Genomic DNA, 8,739 nt, shown 5'->3' on the forward strand with positions numbered 1-8,739 from the left:
TAAAACCAGGTCCTCTCCTTCCCCTAGGCCGCTCTGCTTCTCTGTTTAGCCTTATTTCTCACTGATCTTTAATTTGGTCAAATCCTAAAGGTCGCAGGATTTATTTTTTTTCTGCTGAACTCTGCTATTAGTTCAAGGAAAACAAAAATATTTGAGCTTGAGAAAATTTCAAGCCTAAAATATAGGCCAAAGTGTGACAGATGTTTTTCTTTCAGTTTGTTGAAAATTTAGGAGTTTGGGTATTCATTCATTCCTGGAAAGAGCATGGGCTTTGGAGTCAGAGGTCATGGGTTCAAGTCCCGGCTCTGCCAACTGTCAGCTGTGTGACTCTGGGCAAGTCACTTAACTTCTCTGGGCCTCAGCTACCTCATCTGTAAAATGGGGATTAAAACTGTGAGCCCCCCATGGGACAACCTGATCACCTTGTAGCCTCCCCAGCGCTTAGAACAGTGCTTTGCACATAGTAAGGGCTTAACAAATACCATCATTATTATTATTATTACTATTCATTCGTATTTATTGAGCGCTTATTGTGTGCACAGCACTGTACTAAGCGCTTGGGAGGTACAAGTTGGCAACATATAGAGACAGTCCCTACCCAACAGTGGGCTCACAGTCTAGAAGGGGAAGAGAACAAAACAAAACATATTAACAAAATAAAATAAGTAGAATAAATATGTACAAGTAAAATAAATAAATAAATAGGGTAATAAATACGTACAAACATATATATATATATATATATATATATATATATATACACAGGTGCTGTGGGGAAGGGAAGGAGGTAAGGCGGGGGGATGGAGAGGAGGGGGAGGAGGGGTAGAAAATACTACTCCTATAATTGTGGTATTTGTTAAACAATGGTATTTATACGACAGAATTAGCTGACACATTCCCTGCTCATAACTAGCTTACAGTCTGGAGGGGGAGACGTTGATGTGAATAAATAAGTAATTTATAATGTATAATTTAAAGAAATATACATAAGTGCCGTGGGGTTGGGGGTGGGGCGAATATCAAATGTCCAAAGGTCCAAGCGTGTAGACGACTCAGAAGGGAGAGTGAGCCGGGGGAAACAGGGCTTAATTGGGGAAGGCCTCTTGCAGGAGATAATAATAATAACAATAATAATAATAATAATAATAATAATAATAATAATAATAATAATAATTGGCATTTGTTAAGCGATGTGACCTTAACTGCTTACTAGGTGCCAAACCCTGGGGTAGGTGGAAAATAACGTGGTCGAACACCATCTCTATCCCACATGGGGCTCACAGGGTAGATTTGTTATTGAACGACTTAGGTTTAGGGCTAAGCACAGTTGGGTATCTAATCCCAGTTTGTGTCTCCCATATGGGAGGGAGAACAGGTATTGAGTCCCCATTTTTCAGATGAGGAAACTGGGGCCCAGAGAAGTGACTTGCCCAAGGTCACACAGCAGACAAGTGGTGGCTCTGGGATTAGAACTCGGGTCCTCCGATTCCAGGATCTCTGCTCTTTCCACTAAGCCGCACTGCTTCCCATAATGTGGGTACAGCTATAAAGTGGAGACTGGCTTATCAGCCCTCTCTCCCTTTTCCTCGTCTTCCCCGCTTCCTTCTTTTCCTAGCCACAGTCAGAAAGGAAGCAGCAAGAGGGTGCCTGGGTCCTGTTTGGACTCTTCCCAAACCCCATCGTATCAACCTTCCCAGTTTTGATCTTGTCCTGCTCTGATGCCCTGGCTGTATTCCATCCAATTTGTCTAGATGTGAGCCTTTTTTTTTCTTGCTACTGCGGTTCTTTATTTTTTTTATTCGTTTTTCTGCTTTTCCTCTGGTTTTCATGAGAGAGAGAAAACTCCCACTTTATCCCTCCCAGCTCTTAATAACCACTCTAAACATTATACTTTGACCCTGAGGCCTCCTCCAGGAGGCCTTCCCAGACTGAGCCCCTTCCTTCCTCTCCCCCTCGTCCCCCTCTCCATCCCCACCATCTTACCTCCTTCCCTTCCCCGCAGCACCTGTATATATGTATATATGTTTGTACATATTTATTACTCTATTTATTTATTTATTTATTTATTTTACTTGTCCATATCTATCCTATTTATTTTATTTTGTTAGTATGTTTGGTTTTGTTCTCTGTCTCCCCCTTTTAGACTGTAAGCCCACTGTTGGGTAGGGACTATCTCTGTATGTTGCCAATTTGTACTTCCCAAGTGCTTAGTACAGTGCTCTGCACATAGTAAGCGCTCAATAAATACGATTGATGATGATGATGATGATGACCCTGAGCACAGGGGAAGCTGGTGAGAGGGATGTGGATGGGTTCAAATGCAAACCACCACAATTTCGGCCAAAATAACCCCAGGGCCTGTCCCGTTGCCGGCAGGTTACAACTTTCATGTGCTCGCCTGAATGGCAAAGGGCCAGAAATTAATGATGATAATAATTATACGATTCGTTAAGCGCTTACTATGGGCAAGGCACTGTACTAAGTGCTGGGGTGGTTACAAACAAATTAGGCTGGACACAGACCCTTGTCCCATGTGGGCTCACAGTCTCAATTCCCATTTTACAGATGAGGTAACTGAGGCCCAGAGAAGTGAAGTGACTTGCCCAAGGTCACACTGCAGACCGGGATGAGAAACCACAACCTTCAGACTCCAAGTCCCCTGGTCTAGTCACTACGCCGTGTTGCTTCTGGGAAGGGTGCACTACAGTATTTTCATGGACAAAGTGTGGAAAAGAGATTTTCTCTCTCTCAGTGACTCTGAAACTCATGGATGCAGTCATGGACGCAGTCACAACGTGGGGAGCATTTTCTTCAAACCCAATGGGTCGTAGTGTCGCGACAGGCGTGCGATTTGCTTGACAATCCTGTGGTTGCTCTCAGAGGTTGTCTTGGCACCCTATTCATTCATTCAATCCTATTTATTGAGCGCTTACTGTGTGCAGAGCGCTTGGGAAGTACAAGTTGGCAACATATAGAGACGGTCCCTACCCAGTAATCCCAAATCTGCTGTCTGAGCGGAGGTTACCGCTTTTAGACTGTGAGCCCACGGTCGGGTAGGGACTGTCTCTACATGTTGCAAACTTGTACTTCCCAAGTGCTTAGTACAGTGCTCTGCACACAGTAAGCGCTCAATAAATACGATTGATGATGATGATGATGATGATGAAATCCCAATCCATCCCACCTTATTCTCACTGACTCGCCCAAGCGCTTAGTACGGCACTTTGCCCATAGTAAGCACCCACTAAACACCTCATTTAGGCCTCCTTTGATAAGTCAACCCAAAAATCCTGGGCCTGATCTGGGTTTGGAGGGGAATGCTATTGAAAGCCCTCAAAAAACCCACTGTTGGGTAGGGACCGTCTCTATTTGTTGCCAAATTGTACTTCCCAAGCGCTTAGTACAGTGTTCTGCACACAGTAAGCGCTCAATAAATACGATTGAATGAATGAATGAATGAACAGCGGGCTTCACAGTCTAGAAGGGGGAGACAGACAACAAGACAGAACGTATTAACGAAATAAAATAAATAGAATAAATATGTAAAAATAAAATAAACAGTAATAAATACGTACAAACATATATACAGGTGCTGTGGGGAGGGGAAGAAAGTAAGGCACAGGGGATGGAAACCTTACTTGTAAAGTTTCCTTCCCTTACAGAACCCAATGCAAAGAGATGTGGTAATCAATCGGTGGCACTTACTACGTGCTTACTCTGTGCAGAATACTGTATTAAATGCTTGGGAGAGTACAGTAGAGGAAGTAGGCACAACCCTGCTCTCCAGAAGTTACAGTCTAGGGGTGGAGGCAAGCATTAAAATAAATTACAGGTAGGGGAAGCAACCGAATTTGAGTGGCCATAATTACTGCAGAGGTAAGAAAATCCCTAAAAGCAGGAACCTAATTTGATTGGAACTCAAGGCTGATCCTGCATGGAAATGGGAGGATGGGACAAGGGCCGTTAGCTTTCCATTTCATTCATTCATTCAATTGTATTTATTGAGCACTTACTGTGTGCAGAGCACTGTACTAAGCGCTTGGGAAGTACAAGTTGGAAACATATAGAGACAGTCCCTACCCAACAACGAGCTCACAGTCAAGAAGGGGGAGACAGACAACAAAACAAAACATGTGGACAGCCCATCTTGCGATGAAAAGGGACAAGATTCTGGAATTTACTCCTACAACCACTAATACTATAATCACTTTGACCAATTCCTCCACACAGATTTACTCAAGACGGAGGCTTTTCTTTTTCTGCAGTTTGTTAGGCGCTTGCTCTGTTTCAGGCATTCATTCATCCAGTCCGCCGTGTTTATCGATCGCCTACTGTGTGCCAAACACTATACTAAGCTTTTGGGAGAGTACAATATAACAACGAACAGATAGAACAGTGCTTTGCACGTACTAAGAGCTTAATAAAGGCCATCGTTATTATCATTAATATATTCCCTGCCCACAACGAGCTCACAGTATAGAGGGCTGTACTAAACCCTGGGGAAGATGCAAGATAATCAGATTGGATCCACAATGGGCACTTATGTACGTATCTGTAATTTATTTTTTTACGGTAATGTCTGTCTCTCCCTTTAGACTGTAAACTTGTGCGGAGGGAAAGCTCCTAATCCGTTATATTGTGGCATAGTGGGTCGAGCAGGGGCCTGGCAATTGGAAGGTCATGGTTCTCATCCTGGCTGTGCCACTTGTCTGCCGTGTGACCCTGGGTAAGTCACTCTACTTGTCTGAGCCTCAGTCACCTCATCTGGCAAATAATAATAATAATAATGGCATTTATTAAGCGCTTACTATGTGCAAAGCACTGTTCTAAGCGCTGGGGGGGGTTATAAGGTGATCAGGTTGTCCCGTGGGGGCTCACAGTTTTAATCCCCATTTTCCAGATGAGGGAACTGAGGCCCAGAGAAGTGAAGCGACTTGCCCAAAGTCACACAGCTGACAATTGGCGGAGCCGGGATTTGAACCCACGACCTCTGACTCCAAAGCCCGGGCTCTTTCCACTGAGCCACGCTGCTTCTCAAATGGCTGTGAGCCCCACGTGGGACAGGGACTGTGCTCAACCCGATTTGCTCGTACACCCCCAGCAATTAGTACAGTGCCTGGCACATAGTAAGCGTTTTACAAATCCCATTATTATTATTATTCCAAGCACTTAGTACAGTGCTCTGCGCACAGTAAACACTCAATAAATACGATTGATTGGGGCTCACAGTCTTAATCCCCACTTTACGTGAGGTAAATGAGAGATAGAGGTAGATGAGCCCAAAGAACTCAAGTGAATTGCCCAAGGTCACACAGCAGAGAAGTGTAAAAGACTTGTACATATCTATTCTATTTATTTTATTTTGTTAGTATGTTTGGTTTTGTTCTCTGTCTCCCCCTTTTAGACTGTGAGCCCACTGTTGGGTAGGGACTGTCTCTATATGTTGCCAATTTGTACTTCCCAAGCGCTTAGTACAGTGCTCTGCACGTAGTAAGCGCTCAATAAATACGATTGATGATGATGATGATGATGTAAAATGGGGATAAAGACTGTGAGCCCCACGTGGGACAACGTGATCACCTTGTATCCCCCCCAGCGCTTAGAACAGTGCTGCGCACATAGTAAGCGCTTAAATGCCATCATTATTATTATTATTTAAGTGGATGGGGCTGAGGGGGATTAGAACCCAGAACCCAGGGCCTCTGACTAGGGGCCAGTCGCCCGTCGTTCTCGAAGGGAGACTGTGAGCCCACGGTTGGGTAGGGACCGTCTCTATATGTTGCCAACTTGTACTTCCCAAGCGCTTAGTACAGTGCTCTGCACACAGTAAGCGCTCAATAAATACGATTGATTGATTGATTGATTGATTGAGGCTCCATCATCACTACTAAAGTAATCCGACCAAAGGATCAGGACTGACTTGACTGTTCCTTTTCTTTTCCTTTCCCCCTCAGCTTTTCCAATCGCCTTCCATTTGGAGAAGCAGCGTGGCTCAGTAGAAAGAGCATGGCTTAGTAGAAAGAGCACAGACTTGGGAGTCAGAGGATGTGGGTTCGAATCCCAACAGCGCCACTTGTCTGCTGCGTGACCTCGGGCAAGCCGCTTCACTTCTCTGGGCCTCAGTTTCCTCATCCGTAAGATGGGAATTAAGACTGTGAGCCCCACGTGGGACAACCAAATTACCTTGTATCTACCCTAGCTCTTAGAACAGTGCTCGGCACATAGTAAGCGCTTAACAAATACCATCATTAATTTTTGAATTCTGGACTGTGAGCCCATAGTTGGGTCGGGATTGTCTCTATCTGTTGCCGAATCCACTTCTCTGGGCCTCAGTTTCCTCATCCGTAAAATGGGAATTCAGACTGTGAGCCCCACGTGGGACAACCAGATTACCTTGTATCTACCCTAGCTCTTAGAACAGTGCTCGGCACCTAGTAAGCGCTTAACAAATACCATCATTTATTTTTAATTCTGGACTGTGAGCCCGTAGTTGGGTCGGGATTGTCTCTGTTACCGAATCCACTTCTCTGGGCCTCAGTTTCCTCATCCGTAAAATGGGAATTAAGACTGTGAGCCCCACGTGGGACAACCAGATTACCTTGTATCTACCCTAGCTCTTAGAACAGTGCTTGGCACATAGTAAGCGCTTAACAAATACCATCATTTATTTTTAATTCTGGACTGTGAGCCCATAGTTGGGTCGGGATTGTCTCTGTCTGTTGCCGAATCCACTTCTCTGGGCCTCAGTTTCCTCATCCGTAAGATGGGAATTAAGACTGTGAGCCCCATGTGGGACAACCAGCTTACCTTGTATCTACCCTAGCTCTTAGAACAGTGCTCGGCACATAGTAAGCGCTTAACAAATACCATCATTTATTTTTAATTCTGGACTGTGAGCCCATAGTTGGGTCGGGATTGTCTCTGTCTGTTGCCGAATCATACTTTCCAAGTGCTCAGTGCAGCGCTCTGCACCCAGTAAGCGCTCAATAAATACAATTGAATGAATGAATACCTGAATTATTATTATTATAATTATTGAATTATATTGAATAATTGAATATTATTGAATACCTCAATAATAACGATTATTATGAATCATGATTCACAGAGAAGCAGCGTGGTTCAGTGGAAAGAGCCCGGGCTTTGGAGTCAGAGGTCATGGATTCAAATTCCGGCTCCGCCACTTGTCAGCTGTGTGACTTTGGGTAAGTCACTTCACTTCTCTGGGCCTCAGTTCCCTCCTCTGTAAAATGGGGATGAAGACTGTGAGCCCCCCGTGGTACCACCTGATTACCTTGTATCAACCCCAGCGTTTAGAACAGTGCTCGGCACAGAGTAAGTGCTCAATAAATGCCCTCATTATTATTATTATTATTCTCTGGGCCTCAGTTCCCTCCTCTGTAAAATGGGGATGAAGACTGTGAGCCCCACGTGGGACCACCTGATTACCTTGTAGTCACCCCAGTGCTTAGAACAGTGCTTGGCACAGAGTAAGCGCTTAATAAATGCCATCATTATTATTCTTCTTCTCTGGGCCTCAGTTCCCTCCTCTGTAAAATGGGGATGAAGACTGTGAGCCCCATATGGGACAACCTGATTACCTTGAGAAGCAGTGTGGCTTAATGGAAAGAGCATGGACTCGGGAGTCAGAGGTCGTGGGTTCTAATTCCCACTCCGCCACTTGTCAGCTGTGTGACTTTGGGCAAGTCGCTTCACTTCTCAGTGCCTCAGTTCCCTCATCCGTAAAATGGGGATAAAGACTGTGAGCCCCACTTGGGACAACTTGATCACCTTGTACCTACTCCAGTGCTTAGAACAGCACTTGGCACATAGTTAGCGCTAAACAAATACCTTCATTATTATTATTGAATAATAAATGCCACATGCTCCGCCACATGTCTGCTGGGTGACCTTGGGCAAGTCATTTCACTTCTGGGGCCTCAGTTCCCTCATCTGTAAAATGGAGATGAAGACTGGGAGCCCCCCGTGGGACAACCTGATCACCTTGTATCCCCCCAGCTCTTAGAACAGTGCTTTGCACATAGTGAGTGCTTAACAAATGCTATTATTATTATTATCAACTCCAGCGCTTAGAACAGTGCTTGGCACATAGTAAGCGCTAAACAAATACCTTCATTATTATTATTATTATTATCAACCCCAGCGTTTAGAACAGAGCTTGGCACATAATAAGCGCTAAACAAACACCTTCATCATTATTATTATAATTATTATCAACCTTATCAACCCCAGCGTTTAGAACAGCGCTTGGCACATAGTAAGCACTAATCAAACACTATTATTATTATTATTATTATTATCAACCCCAGCGTTTAAAACAGCGCTTGGCACATAGTAAGCGCTAAACAAATACCTTCATTATTATTATTATTATTATCAAACCCAGCGTTTAGAACAGCGCTTGGCACATAATAAGCGCTAAACAAACACCTTCATCATTATTATTATAATTATTATCAACCTTATCAACCCCAGCGTTTAGAACAGCGCTTGGCACATAGTAAGCGCTAATCAAACACTATTATTATTATTATTATTATTATCAACCCCAGCGTTTAAAACAGCGCTTGGCACATAGTAAGCGCTAAACAAATACCTTCATTATTATTATTATTATTATTATTATTATTATTATTATTATTATCAACCCCAGAGTTTAGAACAGCTCTTGGCACATAGTAACAGCTTAACAAATGCCATTATTATTATTATTAGTAG

Source organism: Tachyglossus aculeatus, chromosome 11 (assembly GCF_015852505.1).
Source record: "Tachyglossus aculeatus isolate mTacAcu1 chromosome 11, mTacAcu1.pri, whole genome shotgun sequence".
In the NCBI taxonomy this organism is placed as follows: Eukaryota; Metazoa; Chordata; class Mammalia; order Monotremata; family Tachyglossidae; genus Tachyglossus; species Tachyglossus aculeatus.